The sequence below is a fragment of the Protopterus annectens genome, chromosome 1.part2 (assembly GCF_019279795.1).
Source record: "Protopterus annectens isolate FY-2018-M chromosome 1.part2, PAN1.0, whole genome shotgun sequence".
Classification (NCBI taxonomy): Eukaryota; Metazoa; Chordata; order Ceratodontiformes; family Protopteridae; genus Protopterus; species Protopterus annectens.
Window position 1 is genome coordinate 934,661,353 of NC_056727.1, and position 22,934 is coordinate 934,684,286.

Genomic DNA, 22,934 nt, shown 5'->3' on the forward strand with positions numbered 1-22,934 from the left:
GGACCAAGCGATAGTGGTTCTTGCAAAAAGGAATGAGGAAGGGTTTGATCCTGTATAGGGAGCCCAGTTTTTTGTTGACAGATTTGATGGTTTGATTGACATGGATATCATATTTTAGGGCATTATCGACTGTGACGCCCAGGAGTTTTGTGCTAGTATCTGGGGATATAATTGTGCCATTGTTGGAACTTATAGTAAAGAATGGTAAGGAGGACTTGCAGGTGGGGAAAAAGATGAACCATTTAGTTTTGTTGGGGCTTAATAGAAGTTGATGGTTTGTGAACCATTTTTCTACATCGTTGAAAGTATTCTGGGTTAGGGCCATAAGCTCAGCTGAGGAGGAGGTGGTACATATTAAAGAAGAGTCGTCCGTGTATTAGATGCAGGTGGTCTTGGGAGTGATGGTGTAGGTCATTGATAAGGACTGAGTAGAGCAGTGGTCCTAGTATGGAGCCTTGGGGGACTCCTAGAGTAATGGTTAGATGTGTGGATAGGGTATTCTGCCAAAAAACTGCTTGTTGTCTACCAGACAGGTAAGATTGGAACCATTTAATAGAGCTACTATTCAGTGAGAGTTCCTTCAGGGTATGGAGAAGCAGTTGGTGACTGATCATATCAAAGGCCTTAGAGAGATCTAGGAAGAGAGCAGAGGTAAGTTTGTTATTGTTTCGGTTGATGTTAATAGAGATAGAGAAGGATAGGAGGGCTGATGAGGTGCTGTGGTGTGGCCTAAAACCATGCTGTGATTTGGCCAGTAGTTTAGTTTGAGTGAGATAGTGCATTAATTGGTTGTGGACACACTTTTCCTTAATTTTGGCCAATGGTGATAGTATGGCTATTGGTCAGAAGTTTGAGAGGTCTAAAGAATTCCCTCCTTTATGAAGGGGAATGACATGGGAAACTTTCCAGAGAGAGGGGATAGTGACTTCAGTCAAGGTGCGGTTTATTATGATTGAGGCAGGGTATGCAATGGCATCTACCCCTTTTTGTAAATATTCTGGTGGGAGGAGATCAGCTGCCAGGGTAGTGAGCTTTAGTTTGTTAATTAGAGATCAGATGGTCGATGTAGATACAGGTTGGAAGGTGAAAGGGAGGGGGTAGTGGTTGTGGAGGAGTTTTGAAAGGAGCTGGTGGGGGGTAGTTGGCTAGCTAGTGATTGGATGGTTTTGTTAAAAAATATTTAATGATGCTAGCAGTTTCCTCTGGTGTTTTAAGGTCGCAAGTTGAGGGGGTGGGGGTGGAGGTTTGGCCAGGGTGGAGCAGTTTGTTTATGCCTGCCCAAAATTTTTGAGGTTTGTTCTGGTGTTTTTGCTGAAGGTGTTGATAGAAGTTTTTTTTGTCTAACAGTGTGGCTTTCTTGGTATCATTCCTTAATTGTCGGAATTTAATATGGTCAAGTGAGTCTTTGGAGGTGCGCCATTTGTCCCATGCTTTATTTCTTGCTATGATTTTGGTTTTGGTTACTTTAGAGAGCCAGGGGGTGGTCTTAGTTTTGGCTCTGAGAGTACGGAGAGGAGCATGGGAATCTAGAATGGAGAGGAATTTAGTGGAAGCTTTTCAAGTATGGCCCAATTGCATGCCCTGAGTTCATTCTGAAACTCAGTGGAGTTAAAGTTCTTGTTGTTTCTGATAGATTTATATAGAACTTGGTGGTGGTTATCTGCTTTATGCTTAATGATGTAAGTGAGTAGGTTGTCACTTATATCATCTGAGATGGTACCCATGTTATACAGGTTTGGGTGATTGTTGATAAGAATCCAGTCCAGGATATCGCCTTTGTAGTTGGATTTATTTATTCGAGTGGGCGAGGCTATAAGTTGGGTATAACTGTGAAGGTTTATATGGTTGGTTGGAGATTCAGAGGAACAATTGTACCAGTCAATATTAACGCCTCCTAACACCATAGTTTCATGGGGTATGTGTTGGAAAGCCATTGGAGGAAGTCTTCTAGGGTATTTGCATTGTTGCCTGGGGGGATATAAATGCAGGCAATGAATATAGATGTACTTTTGTAGTTTGCTAACTAGGGCGTCTGCATTATTGAACAAGGGGGGGATGTTGTGGAGCTAGTGTGACATCTATTGTGTTTTTAAACAGAACTGGTACTCCTCCACCTTTCCTGGTGTTACGGCCTAGTCTAAGTATGTTGTACCCTGGTGGGATAACCTCATCATTTTTAGTTCCTGGTTTTGACTAGGTTTCTGTAAGGCACGGCACATCAGGTGAGTAGGTAGCTAGAAGGGCATGAAGATAATGGACCTTGTTGTTAATACTCCTGATGTTTAGGTGACAGGGAAGGAGAGAGTTAGGGGACCTTGAATTTGACCATATGTTGAAAGTGGTAGTGGGCTGGGAGCTTGTGGGAAGTGTTTGTTCCAGGGTTAAGGTGGATGTCCCCATCCCTCAGAGTAAATTGTACAGTGATTATTAGTTTCAGTGCTTTACTTATTATTTTATGATAATATCTAGTTTTGGAGGACATGGACCATGGCCTAGTTAGTTGGTGGTTATTAAAAGTGGAGAGGATAGGTTTGTAGTGAGCTAGGGGTTGATCTGATTCACTCAAGGTGGGAGCAGAGATGGTATGAGATATGGGGATTTTTGCCCTTTATCATTGTTTACTTTGACTTTGTTTCCTTCCTTTCTTTCCAACTTCTATTTTCTCTGGCTCAGGACTGAACTGCATTTCCCTCCCTTCTCCCCCGTTCCAATTTAACTGAAAAAGAGCTTAGTTTAATGAACTCCTCCATGCCTTCTCTTAGTCTTCCCTTTCTTGTGTACCTTAATTGAAGTCTATTCCTTCAAGATATTTTCTTTTCTCTTATATCATGCCAACACTTAGTTATTCTGCTGTTCTACTCTGTGGACAACTTTTCACTTTAATGTATTATCACCTCCTTTATTTTCCTACTTATCCCTGGTACATGTTCTACTTCCAGAAAGGCTGTAGAACTATTCATCTTTGATAATTCTCACCTAGTTGTACTGTTTTCATTTTAGTCTCTGTCACTATCACATCTGTAAACTAATTTATCCCTACATGCACTATCACATCAGGTCTTCTTCTACCCAGCTTTCACTAGCATTTAGCTTGATTTTTGTGCCTTACAAGATGGCTGCACACTGATCTACATCTTGACTTCAGCTCTCTCAGTGTGAAAATAGAAACTGACAAACTGCAGCCAGAGATGCTGTCAGTTTGAGTAAAATTGAGTTACTGGCTAGGAAGTACACTGCCTGGATGCCCGCAAAATATAAACTAAAAAATTCAACTAGAAAAGGTGAAGAGAAAACATACTGTGAAGAATCCTGCAATTGTTCTTCAAAAAGCACTTCAAGCTCGAGCATCGGTGCAGGAGATTGCTTCCAGTAATATAGAGGAACAAATAAGCTAAATGTGCTCAGAGCTGATTAAAATAAATGAAACTCTGAAGGAGTATAGCAACTCAAACAACAAAGGGCTGGAAAAAATGGAAGCTTTAAATAGATATTCATATCAGCTAATAAAACTGCAAAAATCAGAGGTGGAAATGAAGAAAAGGCTGTCCGAATGTAACACTGCACAAGAAAAGATGTTTCAAAAATTGTGGACTTAGAGGACAGAGCACAAAGGGAAAATCTGAGATTTTCTGCTGTACCAGAGAAACTGGAAGGAACAGACTGCATTAATCTTACGAAGGCACAAATAAGCATCTGGACTGGTATTCCACAGCAGGAACTGTTAACTGAAAGGGCGCAACATATGTATGCTCCAAATATGGCCACGAGAAAGAAGCCAAAACCTTTATTAGTAAAGGTGTAAACATACCAGCAGAAAGAGCTGATACTCACAAAACTGTGGTAAAAGGGCACAGTATTAAAAGTTGAAGACAGTAGAGTGTATGTGGAAAATGATTATTTAGTCACCAGGCAGAACAGAAACAAATTTATTCCAATAATCATGAAATGCTGAGAAGCAGGTATGAGATTCAAGCTGCTGTAGCCAGCTGTTTTCAGAATACTTTTTTCCTGGAGGGTTAAAGTCATTCTTTGATACAGAACAGGCTAAAGAGGAAATGCAACAGTTTGTCCAATAAACAATGAGCCATCAAGCAGAAAGGGAATCTACATCTCACTCTTCTAATAAAAAGCACATGGAGAGATTTTGCCAGTGAAACCTTTTCCACTGTTCCAAAGGAAAATACTTGAGAGAAACAGAAAAGCACAGGAGTTGACCAGAAGAAATCTGAGCACCGTGGAGTTGAAATGGAATCTAGATTTAGGAGATAAGAGATGAACAGGAAGAAGACCAGCAACATGGAAAATTAGTGAATCAGTGCGAGAGTACAACACATCAATCCCATTTGGGAAATACTGTTATATAAGAATAATTAGAAAGAGAGGATATTTGCTGACTTTGTTAAACTTGTCTGAAATGGAAAGGCATTTGCCTTACTTCTTGTCATTACTGTTTGAAAGGACTCTGAGAGGAGGAGAGGAGGAAGGAAACAGATAACTAAGTAAAACATTTTAACAGTACTTCTATGAAACTTTTTTCAATATAAACTGCATATTTTGTAGTAAAGTATTTTAGTTCCTGTATGTGATACATTTATTACAGTAAAAAAGATGACTTGTTTCGTCTTCATTTTCTTTCTCTTTTTTTGGTATTAAGAAATATAGGGTCTATATTAGATCAGCGAACGCTTAAAAAAGCAAATGCTGGTTGATCGAACTTATGTGAGCGAAAGATTAAAATATTGAAGCAACAGAAACCCAAATTTTTTCCTAGGGAAAGAATTTGGTTGTCCGTTTCTGTTGCTTTGGTATTTTCAGTGCTGTGGTGGAAAGTTACGGGTCGGGTTCAGGTAAGTGTGCAATTGTGTGGATGTGAGTGTTAGGGCAGGTTAGGTGAGTTAGGGTTAGGGCGCAGGTTAGGTATGTGTGCGATTGTGTGGATGTGAGGGTTAAGGTGGGTTTGGTGAATTAGGGTTAGGGAGCGGGTGAGGTGAGTGTGCGATAGTGATGGACCTTAGGGTTAGAGTTTGGGTTAAGGTAAGTGGATAGCTAGTGGTGTGTGTATAGTTTAGTGTGGGGTTAGGTGTCAGATTTTAGGTGTATATGTGTGGATTGCTGTTTGTTTGGTGTGCTTGTGTTGTGTGTATGTGTTTTGGATCAGCTGTTCTGACAGTTTGAGATTATAAGTTTTCACTTACATAAATTTGATCAATCAGCGTTCACTTTTTTAAGCGTTCGCTGATCTAATATAGATCTGAAATATAGGCACTACAGTGCAAAAAGAGCAGAAAAACTAGACAAAAGCATATTTAATTTAATAGGCTGTAATATTGATTTGTTGAGGTGATTCTCATAATATATATGTAGAGATCAAATGTTTTTGCTTACTTCTGCATAGGTTTATGTCTGGATTAAGACTCTTGGCTTAGTCTAATAACAAATTTCAAATATAAACAAGTAAATGCAAGAAAACTGAATATAATGTTTTCCTTTAGCAGTAAATGTTAAAGCTTGTCTTTTCAGGGTGAAACAGAGGACTTCATTTATCTTTTTTCTTTTACTTTTCCATGGAGACAAGCTGAAAATAGGGCAATAAAAGACAATGATTTTTTTTCCTGGCTAAAATGTAATGATTTCTGAAAGTATGCAAGTAGTTTTTACATCTAGGGGAGCAGGAATACAGACAAAAACGAACAGTCATCAAAACTGGTGTAAGTAGAAGTATAAGCAATAATATGCATCTTAGGATGGATAACATCAATTTCAGGTTAACTAGGGCCTGTGTTAGCAGCTGCCTTTTTTGGCACAAATGTTCCTATTAGGAGGGTTAAACTTTATTATGGACATAGCTAAGTGTGTTTGTAGTAAGTTAACAGGTTATGAGGGCGTAATGGTAATGTGTTTAGTTTATTGTTTGAGGGGGTTTATTAAAACAAAAAGTCCTGTAAAATGTGACATAGGTTCCAATGTTGATGATAAAAAAAAAATGTATAAATGATTAACCTACCAAACATTATTGCATGTATCACAAAAGCTGGAATTGGACATTTAAAAAGCTACCATATATAATAGGTGGGAATAATGATCTTTCACCATTTTGGTGACTCTTTTCAAATTTTCTTAGAATGTTAATGATCTCATAGGTGTAGGCAAAAAGCAACATCCACATCCCATCCATCCCCCAGTAAGGAAACCTCCATAAAAAACTTCTCCAAAGCCAACTTCATGCTACTCAAGTCAGAAGTTACAAACTTCATGACACCCATGCAGACGGGAACTGAAAGTTTGACTGCTGAGTCCTACACTAAGGTACTGTATGAGCACATCCACTCATGCATGAATCATGCCATCCCAAATAGAACCAAGATGCTCTCCTCCAAAAAAAGGAAGACAATCTGGTGGTCCCCTGCCATAAACAAACTTTACAACAAAAGGAATAAAGTGTTGCAGAAAAGAGGAAATTCCAGGATCCAAAAAATTCCCTTACCAGCCTCAGTAAGAAGCTGAGATCCCTCAAAATCCTCCAAAACTAGTTATGAAAATAAAATTGCCAAAGATTCCAAAGACAACCACAAGGCATTCTATAACTATGTCAAGAATCTAAATGGCAATGCTCAGATCTGCTCTGAGCTACAACAGAATGGCATTAAATATACTGATCCCAAGGATATTGCCAATATCCTGGCAGATTGATTCAGTGCCAACTTCACCCCCTAAATGGCCCATCTCAATACTGGAAGATTGCCAAATTCCGGTAATAATGGCCATGCAGGTATAAAACACACTCTCCAAAGCTAAGAATACAGCATCCATGGGACCAGATGACATCCCGGGCTGTGTACTACATGAACTACAAAATGAAATGGCACCTCACCTAAGTGTCATGTTTAATCACACCCCCACCTCAGGCTTCATGCCTACTGAGTGGTGCACAGCTACAGTTATCCCACTCCACAAGGGGGGATCCACCTTGGCTCCCGGGAACTTCTGCCCCATCGGTCTGATGAGCCTGATCTGCAAGGCCATGGAACGTATTATCATGGAACTTATAAACCAAGACATTGGCAACCTTAAAACATTGGACCCCGTCCAGTTTGGGTTTGTGAAGGGCCGATCTTGTCTCCTGAACCTGACTGACTTCTTTGAATCAGTCTCCAGAGCCATGGACGAGGGTAAGGCAGTCCACACAGCCTATCTGGACCTCGCCAAGGCCTTTGACACCATCCCCCACTCTGGAATCATAGATAAATTTACTAAGCTGGGCATTAATCCCTACATCACTCAATGGGTTGCCAACTGGCTTACTGACAGAACCCACACTGTAAAAGTAGCTGACTCCAAATCCAGCTCCAGACAAGTGACAAGTGGAGTACCTCAAGTTTCAGTCCTGGGACCTCTGTTTGGCATCTACTTCACTGAAGTACAGGCCAACACTAAGGGACTCTGGCTAACAAAGTTCGCAGATGACTGCAAACTGGGAGCCATTATTGAATCCCCAAATTATGTTGATATTCTACCAAAGGGCCTTACAGAAACAGATGCTTGGTGCCAGAGCCATGGGCTCAAGCTCAATGCCAAGAAATGTATAGTTATCCCCTTTGGGAAAAAAACATGTACCCATGAATTACCACATAGGTGGCAGTACACTAAACACTGAAAGTGTAATAACAGACTTAGGGACACAGGTGGACAGTGGTCTCACCTTTAATAACCACATCACCACAACAGTCAGGAAGTCCTTCTATGTGGCACACCTCATCACTAAGGGCTTTTCATCCAGAAAAAAGTAGGTCATTGTCCCACTGTACTCATCCCTCATTAGACCCATTATAGAATACAACGGCCCATTTGGTATGTACCTCTCAAGACATCTGCAACAACTGGAAAGGCTGCAGAAATACCTCACTAAAAGAATCACAGGCCTAAAGCAGATGCCCTATGCTGACCACCTTAAAAAATTCCAGCTATACTCTGTTGCATATCGTCTACTCCGACGCGATCTCTGCTTAACATACAAGGCCATGTCAAACCCAGAGCTGTTGGACATGCTAAACTTAAACAAATCCCAATCCCTCAGAGCCACACGCTCCAGGGATCTAAACCTTGTCATCACAATAAACAAAACATGCTGGAGGGATAGGTTCCTGACCCAGAGACTCCCCAGACTCTGGAATAGACTGCCCATACATGTCAAGCAGAGCACCTCTTTGGCCCTCTTCAAAAGGAACCTTGATGACTGGATGGGAGAAAGGAAATTCACCCCAGGGATCATCTCAGTCACCCTGCTAGACAGGGGTCCAGGGAAGTAAATAGTGTGGGAAGAAAAGCCAGGGAATTGTTATGGCTAGGCTTGTATAGACAAAAAAATATAAGAAATGGAAAAGAGGTTGAACTACATATTTGAAAACTGAAATAAACAAGCTGGACAACAAATTAAGCATAGTGTGAGACAAGATCAAGAACAATTTGAAGAAAATTTATATAAAGATATTGAGCATAAGAGCAAACCATTTTATAGATACATAAGATGTGGTAGGAGTACAGACATACAAATTGATAAACTGTGTGTAGATTCTAAAATTTATTCTCAGACACAGTAAATTGTAGATATAGTTACAAAATATTTTACAAAACAGTTTGGCTCCACAAAAGGGGTGATAAGTTGTTCTCGTGACTTCCAGATAACCCAGATACTGAAATCAAATTAGATTATACTAAAAAAGAACTATACAAACTGGATCCATACAAAGCACAGGAAGGAGACAGAATAAGTAATAATGACCTGAGAAACACTTCAGCAAGAACTTTTAGTACCATTACATCTATTATTTACCAGGTTGTGCAAACATGGGCAGATTCCTCAAGACTGGAGACATGCTTATTAAACCTGTCTTTAAGGGAAAGGGGAATAGGACAAACCCCGAGTCATATAGACCCTTAAGTCTACTTTCATGTTGTGGAAAATAATAGTTTAGGTAATACTGGATATGTTATTGTCAGAACTGGAAAGGCTGGGACTTGAAACTGTTATACTGAAAATAGATCTATTACCACCTGTAATATGATGTTCTATAACAGTATAATAACAGCTATGAATGAAAAGAAATGTGCTGTGATGTAATATATATATAGATTTAATTTCAGCATTTAACAGTGTCATACAAAAACACTGACCAGTAAATTAGAACTAGGTATTGATTTAATCTTGATAAGATGGCTAGCTGCATGACTTGCAAATAAGGCATGGCAAATATCGTACAGCAATCAGACATGTGAAATTCTTGTTACAGTCAATGTGTCCCACAGGGCTCTGTCCTAGGCCCTTACTTGTTTAGATTGTATCTTTCAGATCCATGTTTTTTATCTGAGGTGTTCTACAGTCTGCATGCAGATGATCTGAAATTGAGAAAACAGATTACCTGTGTTACATCCATTAATCAAAGTTTTTTAAGCAAGCTGTCTTAGATGATCTTTATGCCTTGGAAAGACACACTAAGAGACAAGGTTTTTGTAATAATTTGCCCACACAGGAAATGAAAATCATGCATGAATTACTGGATGATAAGAATTTGAGAGTGATGAAGCTGGACAAGGGTGGTTAATGCATTTGATTGTTCTATTGCTATGATGAATATTTTGCTAGACACTGACACGTTTACGGATTTCTAGAAAACAGCTTAATATTGCTTATCATAGTATTAATTTAGTTCTTGAAGACCTGGTGTTGAACAGTAAATTAGATGTGGATTTATGCAATTATATGAAGGTGTCTAAACCTATTATACCAACCATATTTGGCATACCCAAAGTGCACAAAAAATTGTAGACTCCTCCCTTTTGTCCCATTGTATTTGCCAAGGGTTGAAAACTTATCCAGTGACTGTCTTGACTGATAAGTGGCTTAAACCTATATACAAGAGAGCTTCACATTTACTGAAAGATTCATGGGATTTTTTAGGTAATTTGAAGCACAATTTGTGGAATAGAAACTTATGGTTATTGACTATTGATATAGTGGATTTATTTTCATCCATCCCCCACTAAGAAGGTATGGAATTATTCCATGACAGTCTTTAACCTATGATTTTTTTATCGACAGATAAGAATAAATTAATTATGGATTTGTTGTTTCTTACATTAAAAAACAACTACATTTTTTGAGGGTGAATTATACAAACACATTTAAGGAGTGGCTACAGGAGCAGCATGTGCTCCTATATATGTCAATCTAGTGCTGGTCTCATGGGAAAAATGTTTTGTTTTCAATTACAATTTTCATCAGCATTTTAAGCGTTATTTACATTTTTAAAAAAAACATCCTTATCATATGGAATGGGACTAAAGATACCACTGGGCAATTTGTTTGTTATTTGAATGACACTACAGAGTTTTTATGGTTCACATTTCATTTAAGTGACACCAGTGTCAATTATCTAGATACCTTGGTTTCACATACTAGTGTTGGTTTTAAGTTACAGATTTTTAGGAAGCCAACATTCAGTAATTCTTATCTGCACTTTACCAGTGCACATCCTATGTTCCAAAAAAAGAACCTGGTGAAGGGACAGTATGTGAAGGCTGTGAGGATGGCCTCTGTTTATGAAGCATGATTAGTGAACTGGACAATATCAAACAAATGTTCTTACTAGGGGGCTATGAGACTAGTTCAGTAAAAAGTATTTCTTATTAAGTTAGGGATGGTTGGGGTTACAAACACAAGCCATTACTGGGTGAGGGTTTAGTGAAAGAAGTTAAGGATACTTAGCCTAATACAGAGCAAAGGTTTGAACAAGCGATGGTTATTCAATTTAACTCTGGTATCAAGGAAATGAAAATATTATTGATAGGAATTGGCCTATTTTTAAGGCCAACCCAACACTGTTTAAAATTGTGGGGAGCTCTCCTGTTTTTGTACGCAAGACATCCCATAACCTAAAAGGGATATCTGAAGTTTCCCGCAATTGAATGCAGGTTACAAACTTGAAGGTTAGACAACTGGGTATGTCTAAGTGTGAGCGTTGTAATCAATAATGCCCACATATTTTGAAAGGTGAGAATTTGAACGTGGACATAGATGGTATTGCCAGAGTATTTTTGAGTAAAGGCAACTATACATCTAAGGTTGTGGTATACATTGCGAAATGTATTAGATGTTTAAGTTTTTACATAGGCAAATCTGAAAGGTGCCTACATAAACATATATACGAACATTTATATGGTGTTGCTAATAACAGTTTTAATAATGCTCTATTCAATCATCTCTCCTATAGTAACAATGCACAATTTTTAGATTTGGCATTTTGGAACAATTAAAGTTCAATTTACGAGGAGGAGACTGGGGAAACTAGCCTGGGTATTGTGAGATGTCGTGGCAGTTTAAGTTAAAGGCAAATGCAGCTCCGGGCTTAAATGAAGTTATTTCCATTCTTCCCCGCCTTAAAATTATGTCAGAAAAGTTTTAACATCATCAGTCAAACTTTTTTTTATTAATTTCAAAATGTTCTCTCAGTGCTATTTATTTTTATATTTAGTTTTAAATTATTTCAATTCACATGACTTGTTTTTACATTTTTTATAAGATAATTGGCTCTGCGTTTTATTGGGGTATTATTAATGGTGTATGGGTTAATATAAATCAGTTTGCAATGTATTTTGTTCTGAAGAAATCCCTGTGATAGGGACGAAACTGCTTAACCAACTGTTTTATTAAAGTTTTTTTTTAACTCTGACTCGTGCTATATTGTGAAAGTTATTACTTAATCTCCTGGCTGGTGCATGTACTGAGCATTATCTTTTCGTTTACAGTTTATATTTTGAACGCTTTTTGTCATTTGATTGTCGTTTATATGTTACAGATAGGGCGTATTTGCAAAAGGATTTGACTAAATTGACCATTTGTCACTGGAGACTAATATGCTGATAAATACATCAAAAACTAAGCATTTAAAATTTGGGAGACATAAATTGAATGGTGAGTATTTAATACAGCTCACAGTGATTAAAGCTATAGATTCATTTAAGGGCCTGGGTATATGGGTAGATCCAGCTTTGAGTTTTTCTAATTGTATCAACCAATTGATCAATGGTAGTTATAGAACTATAAGTTGTATAAAAAAAATTACAAAGTCTAGGAAATCAGAAATGATAAAGTCATTGTTTGTTAATTACATATGACCCAAGCTTGAGTATGGAACGACAATATGGAACCTTATAAGAAAACAAACATGCACAAACTGGAAATAGTACAGTGGAAATACACCAAGGGCATCCACAAATGTGAAAATTTAAGTTATTATGAAAAACTAAATCATCTGAACTTGTACAGTGTATGTTACAGATATTTAAGAGGAAATTATTCAAGTATATAGGGCATTTAGAGACAATTACCTCTGGGAATGTTTGAGGATATCAAAAAGTAATAGAGAATCGTCAGACAACCTATGTACTAGATTCTACAGGAATGAGAAGTGTACTAATTTGTTCTCTCAGAGAGAAGCTGATGCATGGAACAGACTACCAAATTACATTAAAGCAAGCACGAGTTTAAATAATTTTAAGAACAGCCTGGAAATTTATTATGGGAGCAACTATTTTGGTATGTTGGTAGGCTGGAAGGGCATTAATGCCCATACTTGAAATATTTGTATGTATGTATGTAACTGGGAGCAAATGTTTTGGGAGTATAATGAGTTACTTACAGAGTACTGTGTCAGAAATTTTAGGTGAACAACTGACTGTAACTAAGAAAAAATTTTTTTTTTTTTTTAAGCTGGTACACAGGATCTGAATTGCCTAGATATATTAAGGTCTTGTTAAGTTTAATTCTGTTGGCTGCCAAAAACAATTACTAGAAAATGGAAATCAAGGTCTAAATCAACTGTATTTGAAGTACTGAATATTATAAAAGAGATAAAAGAACTGCCTGCATTTAAATTGAAAACTGTGTGCTGAGAGAGAGCCTTACAAGACCATCTGCAAATATATAGAGCTGAGTATATTTTTCTGTATTATTCTGTATTATACAGCTAAATTGTTGCTTAGATATCTGTTGTCTTACTGTTCTGCAAATATACAGAGATCAGTATATATTTTCTGGGTTTTATAATTTGCACTGTGATTCCTCACATCTCTGTTGAAACTGTCTTCCCCACCCCCACCCTCCCTGTTCTTGGTTGTAGTTTAAATTTGGTGGCTTTTGCAATGCCCGCCCCACTGTAGATTTGATCTAAGACACTCCCTCAGTCCCATCTCTTTACCGCATTCTACCTAATAAACCCTTTCTGCACTTGCTTTTAGTCCTTTTTAATTTAATTGCATTTTTCAAACTGTGTGTGGACTAATATTGCTACATACTCAAGTGTGCCAGCTTGCACTGCATGTGAATTGTTTTTACTACTGTTTTTGCTGCTTTTCTGAAAAAAAAAATTGTAAGCCTGTTTCCTACCTTTCCTGTAATTAGTGTTCCAGATATGGATTTGCTGTATCCAGGAATGTTTGTAAGCTTCTGAGCCCCCCCAAGCCTTTCTGTGTTGGAGGGAAGCCTTCTAGCTTATCAGTGGGAGTGGTTAAGTATTAGGTAATCTGTCTACCACATAAGGAGTGGTTCTGGCCCAGAATTTGTAGTTATTGGCCATTTGGGCGGTCTTCCATCTCTCTCAACGTTCTGATTTGAAGGCCTGCATTTGCACTTGTTTCGGTCCTGTATCTCCTGGGCCCATCTCATTTGCTCACTCAAAAAAAAAAAAATGTATCTGCTTTTACTGTAATTGTGTTTCTTCCTACTTTATTTTGCTTTTGCGTCATCTTAAAAGTACTCAATTGTATTTATTACTGCTTGGTGTAACTCATTCTAAGCCTTTTAGTTTAAGCACTTGGGCTTCAGACCAGTTGTTTTATATTAAGAAGGTTTGTGGTCTGCACTGTAGTGGCAGAACAGGTAGCTTACATCCTTCTAAGTTGGAACTGCTGATTGAGGGCTCAGTGTCTGTTATTCTAAAAGTGTATTAATTCTGGTTTAAGCACTTGGGCTTCAGGCCAGTTATTTTACATTAAGAGGGTTCGTGGTCTGCACTCTTGTGGGAGGAAAGGCTGGACTCTGCCCTTCTGAGCTGGGAATTTCTGGTTAAAGGCTTATAGTGCATGCATATCTGAACTGCTTCTTACTGAAATTGGTACACCTTGTTTGCTGTAGCATAGACTAGATCCAGGCCTGCTGAATCTAGCTTTGTTTGTATAACTTGAGCACTAATCCAGGTATTCTTTAAAGTATTCAATTGTATTTATTACTGCTTGGTAGTAACTTGATTAAAGTGTAGCTATCATTCTAAGTCTTTTGGATTAAGCACTTGGGCTTCAGACCAGTTGTTTTACATTAGGAATGTTTGTGGCCTGCACTGTGGTGGCAGGACAGGTAGCTTACATCCTTCTAAGTTGGGAACTGCTGATTGAGGGCTCAGTGTCTGTTATTTTAAAAGTGTATTAGTTCTGGTTTAAGCACTTGGGCTTCAGGCCAGTTATTTTACATTAAGAAGGTTTGTGGTCTGCACTCTTGTGGGAGGAGAGGCTGGACTCTGCCCTTCTGAGCTGGGAATTTCTGGTTAAAGGCTTATAGTGCCTGCATATTTGAACTGTTTCTTACTGAAATTGGTACACCTTGTTTGTTGTAGCATAGACTAGATCCAGGCCTGCTGAATATAGCTTTGTTTGTATGCTTGTTGTTTGTTTGCTTGTTATTTCTCTGAAACGCTAATTCCACCAAAAACGTGGCTTTTCAGCGCTTCTGTGGATCCCTAGTGATATCTGCATTGCTTACTGTACTTATTTCCTTGTTTCAGTTGAAAGAAAGTTACTGTTTGTCGTTTTTGCATTTAAGTTACCTGTAACACATTGCATTTAAGTTACCTGGCACTTGCTCACTAAAGCAATTATATAAGTCAGCACTAAAAAATTAAAAGCACTACACCCTCACAAACTCCCCTTGAGTACCTTGTTCCCCATTGGCCCTTTTTTTCAATTATAAAGGAATTCCCAATACTTTTCTAGCATGTCCAAAGGTCAGTTGTCAATCTCCTCTCCGGTCCAGCTGGTGAATCTGGGAATCTTGAGGCAATGTTACAACTGCCTCATGTGCACAGACAACCCTCTCCTCCTCCCAATAAATTCCAACACATGTGAAAGATGCAACCATATAGCCAAACTGGAGGCTAAGCTCTCTCAACTCAGTACTGGCGTAACCAGTCAGGAGGAGAAGGAAATCACACTCACTACAATTCCAGTCTCACATAGACCTACCACAACAGCAAACCAAACACATAAACACACAAAAACATACTCGGAGGCTCTAAATAAAAATCTGCCTAAGCAGCAGATACCTCCAAAGCAGACACCCAAGCAACCGCTACCCCAAAACAAAACACGTGCAACACATAGCTCACAAAGCCAGTGTGCCAAACAGTCACAGCCCTTAAGGCTAAACAACACACCCGATACACTTGTAATAGGTGACTCTGTTGTCAGGCAGACTGACGTCCCGCTCACCAGGCTGAACAAGGAGAAGGTCACGGTGAGCTGCCTGTCGGGTGCTAGGATCCGCCATATAACACAAGCACTCAGGTCATTCCAAGGCAAGTACAAATATGACTCAGTCATTGTCCATGCTGGTGTGAATGACCTGAGACGTACCTCCCTGGACTACATGAAAAGAGACATAGAGGAGCTCTCTGAGCATGTAGCCCAGGCCGGTATGACCCTGACCTTGAGTAGCATCTTACCCTCACCAAGAATGATGCCACAATATGAAGACAAGATGATCAATTTCAACAATTGGCTTAAGTATTGGTGTCATTCAAAGGGGATCCAATGCCTGTCAGCCTGGGATGACATGCTTGACAAGCCACAATGCTTCGCTAGGGACGGCTTGCACCTGTCACCCCTGGGCTTTTGGATATTGGCAAAGGCTCTTGCTACCCCCATAGTGCCTTTTTTAGGCAAGGCTCAAAAGACAAACCCACCTCCATAGGTATCACAAGGGATAAGAAACTAAGAGTAATGCTACTCAATGCCAGACGTCTAAACCTCAAGATGCACCCACTAGAAACTCTCCTTAGCATGGAGAACATCGATATCTGTGCAGTAACAGAAACCTGGTTCAAGGCTCCTGAGAGCACCCCAGCACTACCAGGTTATACCTCATGCCATGCTTTTCGGCTCCAAAACTTGGACCGAACCACAAAAGGAGGGGGAGTATCAATATTCGTCAAAGATACCCACACCTCCAGGTTGGTGGCACAGCACGAAGTATCAGAGACTATCCATGTGCATCTAACAGTGGGTAAAACTGCCTTCCAGTTTATAGCCTGCTACAGACCACCCTCCCAAACCCAGGAACCCCACTCGGCCTTCCTGAGAACACTGGAAAATATGAAGGTCTCTCCAAATACCATTATATTGGACGACTTCAACTACCCAAATATAGACTGGGAGCATTACTCCAGCTCCAACACCCTAGCCCAAAGGTTCCTAGAATTTATAAACTCAAATGCTATGGAACAACTTGTTACCACTTCCACAAGAGGGGAAAACATACTGGACCTGATCATCACCAACATGGGGACTCTATGCTCCAGACCAGAAGTGTATCCCTCACTGGTAAGATCAGACCATAAACTAATCTCACTGGATATTCACTTCCCGACCCCACCCCCTGCCCAGAAAACCACAGTGAAAAACTTCTCTAAAGCAAATTTCACACTCCTCAAAACCGAGGTGGAATCCTTCAAAGCCCCCGGGCCTGTGAAAAATACGGCCCAAACCGCAGAAGCCTTTATAAACGTATTCTATGAACACCTTCAGGAATGCATGGATCATGCAATCCCAAATAAAACCAAGACCCAATCCTCCAAAGGCAGACGTCCTGTCTGGTGGACCCCAGCCATAAACAAACTATACAATAGAAGGAGGAAGCTACTACATGATAGAGCAAAATCCCAAAAAGGGAAGGCATCTCTGATCAGTATTAGTAAAAAACTATGGGCACTCATAAAATCGTCTAAGGCCAGCTTCGAGAGAAAGATTGCACAGGACACTAAGGATAATCACAAGGCTTTCTTTAGTTATGTTAGGAACCTGGGTGGGAATTCCCAGATATGCTCAGAATTAGTCCAAAATGACAAAAAATACACCGAACCCACAGACATTGCCAACATCCTAGCTGACAGGTTCAGCGCAAACCCCCCCCTCCCCACCAAAAGGGCAAATATCTATTCCAGCAGAGTGCTGCCCCCCTGACATCTCAGATTCTCAGGTAAGAGCCGCCCTCTCCAAAGCAAAAAACACAGCATCAATGGGACCAGACAGTGTCCCAGGCTGCGTCCTACATGAACTCCAAGAAGTGCTAAACCCAAACATAAAACTATTGTTCAGTCTCAGCCTTACTACAGGATATGTACCTAAAGAGTGGTGTACAGCAACAGTGGTCCCTCTCCACAAAGGTGGTGCCTCAATGGATCCTGGAAACTATTGCCCCATAAGCCTGACTAGCTTGGTCTGCAAAGCTATGGAAAGGATCATCATGGACCTCATAAATAAAAATATTGGGGACCTACAGACACTGGATCCTACCCAGTTCGGCTTTGTTAAGGGCAGATCCTGCCTCTTAAACCTGGTCGATTTCTTTGAAACAGTCACCAAGGCCATTGACGAGGGGAAGGTGGTCCACACAGCCTACCAGGACGTCGCAAAAGCCTTCGATACAATACCCCACTCGGGCATTGTAGATAAGCTCACCAGCTTAAATATAAACCCCTATGTCACTAGATGGGTTGCAAACTGGCTCAAGGACAGAACCCACATGGTTAGAATTGCTGGAGCCATGTCAGACTCCAAACCAGTTACAAGTGGCATCCCACAAGGCTCAGTCCTGGGACCTCTCTTGTTCGGTATATATTTCTCGGAGGTACAGGCCAACACAGAAGGACTGTGGCTGACCAAGTTCGCAGATGACTGCAAACTGGGCGCCATAATCGACTCTCCAGCTGACACAAGCATCCTCCAAAAGGGCCTCATAGAAACGGACAACTGGTGCCAGAGCCATGGCCTCAAGCTAAACGCCAAAAAGTGTATAGTCATCCCCTTTGGCAAAAACAAAGTGCCCAGAAATTACCACATAGGTGGTAATCCATTAAGTACAGAAGAAGTAATTAGGGACCTGGGGACCCAAGTTGATAGCAATCTCTCATTTGACAACCACATGGCCAAAGTGGTTAGAAAAACATTTTATATAGCCCACCTAATCATGAAGGGATTCACATCTAGATCAGGGGAGGTCATTGTGCCTCTTTACTCATCCCTCATCAGGCCCATAATTGAGTACAATGCACCTTTTGGGATGTACCTTACCAGACACCTGCAGCAACTGGAAAGACCCCAAAAGTACCTAACCAAGAGGATCAAAGGGGTCAAACAGATGCCATATGCTGCCCGGTTAAAGAAACTCCAGCTCTACTCAGTGGCATACCGCCTGCTCAGAGGCGATCTGTGCCTGACGTATAAAGCCATGTCCAACCTGGAATTAATGGACATGCTGCACCTCAGAAAATCCAAATCCCATCGAGCTACGCGCTCGAGAGACTTGAACCTCAGCACTGAAATAAACAGGACATGCTGGAGGGACAGATTCATAACCCAGAGGCTCCCTTCACTCTGGAATAAAATCCCAGTCCAGGTTAGGCAGAGTCCCTCATTGACTCTCTTCAAGAGGAATCTTGATGAGTGGATGGGAGATCGTAGGTTTACCCCGGGTATCACTTCTGTGTCACTGTTAGACAGAGGCACAGTATACTAACCTCGAAAAAGGGCATAGCAAAATTAATTTAAAATGGGTGGCGAAAGCCAAACACACTCTGGCTAGGCTTATAAATGCCCTAGGGCAGATAGCCTAGTATGAACCCATGAACTTATGAACCTATGAACTAGATTAAGGATCTATAGAAAAGATAAGGAGCAAATTACATGGAAAGTATGGGAAAATGCATAAAGAATAATGTTCAGAAGGAGGAGTGAGGTTTAAGGGAAGGCTGGAATTCAGTAATTTATATAATGTTGGACTGATTATAGTTTCAAGGAAAGAAAAGATATGTGCTAGGTAATGTATGTAAATTGAAAAAAAATGTTAGTATGTGTTGTTTTCTTTTCTGTTAATGTATGTTTGCCTGTGTCTTAAGTGATAATGAAGGTGTTTAAAAAAATGTTCCATCACTCCTAATACTTGACACTTTTGAAAAGCTATAAGTTAACAGTACTAGTACTTACACGTGTTTTTAATCTGGGGTCTTTTTTCTGTAATTATATTGTTTTGCCCTAATTTTCTAGGTACAAAATTGAGAACTATACATAATCCACAAATACACACCCACATATTTCTTCACATAACCTTACATTCTTAAAAAATGTTGTTATGAACACCAGTGTTCTACTAAATAATCACTCACTCCTTTCTGTCTTTCTTCTTCTCTTTCTCATTCAGTATCCATTTTTGAAAGAAAGATTCTATTTTTACACTTGAGGCACACTTTTAAAAGAAATTTGTTAACAGAATACTCAGCTCCAAGGTGATAAGGGATAAAGCCCTGACTATGAGAAAGACGACCCAAAAAAGATTAGTGGTTGAGGCACTAGAAGAAGCAGGAGGGAGAGGGTAGAAGTGAGCAACTGATGATGACTCCTAGTAAAAGGAAGGTGATCTGGCCTTCTGCAGTGTCTGCATCTACTGAAGAGAGATGTGCATGGCATGTAGTAAATGGACAAGTGCTTACTTTACAAAGCCGTGTTTGAATGCTAGCCTTAATGGGGACATGCAGAGATGTACATCCTCAACTAGGGAAGGAGCTGCTGGTCCTCACATCTGCAAGTGTACATGTCAGGTACTATTATGGTATTAGGACTCAAACAGGACCCCCCCCTCCATGGCTGCCTGGATGATGGTCTGTCACATTAGGCTCTCAGTCAACTGTGGGAGGGTTAATGGCTGGCAAGCAGTTTATGCTAAAAAGTATACAGAAATCTGTTAAAAAGATAACCGCAGTTAGGAAACCTCTAGTCCTTTGCACATCATTGAATCATAAAGAATGTACAAGGCAACTGAGCCATGTGGCGATTCATCCCTTAGACCTCATTTCCTTTTTTAAGGAATGATAGGCCATTCATACTGGAGTGAATTTATGAATACCCATCCAGTTGTCTAATTCCTTGTTAAAGGATGTCACACTGCTTCATCTGGAGAGGAAGTCTGTTTCAAGCAAGGGGTAGTTGTTGCATGACAAATCTGCCTTGCCATTACTTATTTATTTGCTGAAGCAGTGATACATCTCTGATTCAAAGTGTTCATTGGGCTATTTGATTTGTTGAGAAATAAGAGGTCTTAGACTGCTGGATCCCCAAAAGCATGGAAGGCAGATCACCCTTACTGAGTCTATAGGATACTGAATACAGTGACAAGGCCTCCAGCCTCTCTTGGTAGCTCATATCCATTAGGCCCGTGATTTTTTTTATCGGAAACCTTTGGGACTTCTCCATCTGCTTGATATATTTAGTAAGATACATTCCAAAGGGGGTATTGTGTTTGATGATGGGCATGATCAGTACAGAATATAGAGGGTAAAAACTTTCTTGGATTTATAGAAAATACCTTTTGTGATCAACTGTGCAAAACAACATGATTTCTTGACCACTGTTGCAACATGATGATCAAAACAGGGAGAATTATCTACCCATCTGTCAAAGTTTCTCACAACATCCTTGTTTTGGAGTGGAATGTTTTGTACAATATAAATTGGGTAGAGGGATTGCTTACCAAATGCAGCAATATTGAAGATTTAGCATTTAGTTTTAAGCCATTTTCATTGTACCTGCTATTAACATTTATAAGTTCGCTTTGTAGCTTTCACATATCAGAAGGGATTGGAGTATGACATCTAACTTACAATCATCTGCAAACTTGGTTAACCAAAGTTCCCTGTTTATGATTTGGTGGTCAGAGAAGGATATGTTGAACAGTAGAGGTCCTAACAGAATTCCCTGCAATAGCCCACTGGTTATCGTCATGCCCACCAAGGATACACCTGCCACACTGACAGTGTGAGTTCTGTCCTTCAGCCAGTCAACAATTCATCTAACTACATAGGGATCAATTTGGAGCACTTTTAGTTTGTTTGTAATGTTGACATGTGGTGTAGTATCAAATGCATTTGCAAGATTAGTGTGACTACTGTCCATGGCTTGCATACCCTCTCAAGAAAATTCACCAGATTCATTAGACATGATCTAGGGTCAAGTCTTTTAAGATTTTTTATAACAATGAGGTCTGTTATGACCAGTTCCATGACCTTACAGATGAGGCATATCAGAATGATCGGTCTGTGATTCCTGGGGTCCATAGCGGAGCCAATCTTTTGAAGTGGCACCACTGCAACTGTGTGCCAAACCTCAGGGACAAAGCCATTGGTTAAACTTAGGTTGAATAGTTGTAGGAACATGTTCTCCAGTGCATGTTTAGTGCTGTTCAGCATGCAGCCTGGTTGTTATCTGGTTCCATTTATTTTGGAGAGTAACTTTTAACAAGTGTTCTTTTGTGATGCTTTGGGGTTTGAGTTAAGTATGTGTGGGTTTGTACAGATGTATTTGGGGTGGGCGGAATTTGCACTGAATTTGTTTACTAATGTATTTGCAGTATAAGTTCAGAGCACTGTTGAGTGGCATTTTGTATCTTCCTGATATAAGTAAAGAAGGATTTCTAAGAATAGCTTCCAATGACAGCCTAAATTAATGGGAACCCTTTGTTTTCCTGATGGTATTTTTCAGTATTTTGGAAAATAACCTTATGATTTTTATTTGTGGTGGGGTGAAAGAAGATACTGCCAGCATAGCTAGCTGGAATTTTGTAAATAATTATACGTCATACAAGATGCTTGTGTTACAAATATATTAGAACTATATATCATGTGTATATCAAATAGCTCTGTACAGATGTTTGTGTTGAAGAGGTATTTGCAAAATGCTGTGTTTAAAGTGTATCCACAGTGTACCCTGCTGGAAGAGAACAGAAATGTACATGCACTATTGTAACTATTTTTAGATGTATATATTCTAACAGTGGAAACTGGAATACAGGAGGTTAACCTCAGTCCAGCAAACTTTGGAAAATATCTGAAATTAAATTACTTTATAGGCTAGGCCAAAAAAGATGGTATATAGATGGTATCTTTCAGTTCTCAATGGAGCAAGAGAAATAAAGTCTGTACTAGGAAGATTTTTGTATTGTCTTTAGGGTGAACTAATTACTAGTCTTGAAAGCATGAAGGAATGCAGTTAGTTGTTTTATGACTTCCAGCATCTGCCAAAGATCTGAGCAAAGCCCTTGCCTATGTATTTTTACAGGTAGATGCTAAATGCTACTTGCTGCCATCAATGGTTGTTTTGCATGAGAACTAGAAGTCAGATAATAAGAAATGATGTCATTCTGCAAGCTATCCCAGCAGTAATATTTTAGATATTATTTTGGCAAGTCTCTTAGTGAGACAGAACATTCTGTATTCAGTCTTGGACCTGACAAGAACCATTCACCACGACATCTGCCTTGCTCTAATGAAGTAAGTTTCTAAGGAACAGTATAACTCTCATAAATATAGTCAGGAATATAGCGAAGCTTAGTTTAGATATTTTTATTAATTTATTTGAGACTGTCCTGCAATGTTGTTTTAAATATTTCCTGTGGTTTTGAACTCTAATGTCACTGTGAATATATATTTAGTAGTGTTCTTTTATTATTTACTATATTATTTTCTTTATTATTTTTCACTCAATAAATCTTTACTAGAGGTCGTTAATCACACAAAGCTCCTTGGAGTTATTATAGATGAACACTTGAATTTTGATATCCACAT

At 39.5% G+C, this 22,934-nt stretch overlaps 1 protein-coding gene across 1 annotated transcript in view; it reads right to left on the reverse strand.

Moving 5' to 3' along the window:
• The window catches only part of DNAH14 (dynein axonemal heavy chain 14), a 2,550,346-nt gene that overhangs the window by 183,572 nt on the left and 2,343,840 nt on the right, over window positions 1-22,934 (reverse strand). The gene's annotated exons all lie outside the window — the stretch shown is intronic.